This window comes from Primulina tabacum, chromosome 14 (genome assembly GCF_025594145.1).
Source record: "Primulina tabacum isolate GXHZ01 chromosome 14, ASM2559414v2, whole genome shotgun sequence".
Taxonomy (NCBI): Eukaryota; Viridiplantae; Streptophyta; class Magnoliopsida; order Lamiales; family Gesneriaceae; genus Primulina; species Primulina tabacum.
Window position 1 is genome coordinate 12,121,362 of NC_134563.1, and position 770 is coordinate 12,122,131.

General features: G+C 27.9%; 1 non-coding gene across 1 annotated transcript; it reads left to right on the forward strand.

The window, feature by feature from the left end:
- The first annotated feature begins 373 nt into the window (after positions 1-373).
- Positions 374-484, forward strand: LOC142525705 (small nucleolar RNA R71). The gene has a single exon (XR_012815154.1). It is a non-coding gene; the product is annotated as a small nucleolar RNA R71 (small nucleolar RNA).
- Positions 485-770: the final 286 nt, after the last annotated feature.

A 770-nucleotide genomic window follows, 5' to 3' on the forward strand; every position in this document is an offset into this window, starting at 1 on the left:
ATATTTTGTAGCATGATCATGTGTATCACATATATGACAAACAATTTCTTGAATACTTTTTAATTGACCACTCTTTTTCATTTCTAATGACTCAATTTTTCTTGCTAAAGATGCAAGTTTAGCTTGAATATCTATATCATCTTTAAGATTATAGATACCACCACCATTTGTTGAATTATTATTTTTAGTTGTTGGTGGTTTTATTGTGCCTATATTATCCCAATTTTGAGCATTTTCTGCTAATGAATCCAAATATTCCATAACTTCATTTGGGTTTTTATCTTCAAAAGTTCCATTACACATAAATTCTATCATTTGCCTATCTTTAGGTATTAGACCTTCATAAAAGTGAGAAACTATTCTCCATGTTTCAAAACCATGATGTGGGCATGTATTAAGTAATTCTTTATATCTATCCCAACATTGATAAAACGTTTCTCCTTGTTTTTGAGAAAAAATTGTAAATTGTCTTTTAAAAGAGTTTGTTCTATGGGAAGGGAAAAACATTTTGAGAAATTGTTGTTGCATTTCTTCCAATGATCTTATTGAACTTGATCTTAAATTTTGTAGCCATGTTTTAGCTTTATCTTTTAAACAAAAAGGGAAAAGCTTTAATCAAACTATATTCATGCTACAATTTTGATCATTATAAGTGTTACAAAATTCCTCAAATTCTCTTAGATGCAAATATGGATTTTCAGAATCTAAGCCATGAAAATTTGGTAAAATTTGAATAATTTGAGGTTTGAAGTTGAAATTAGATGCATCAG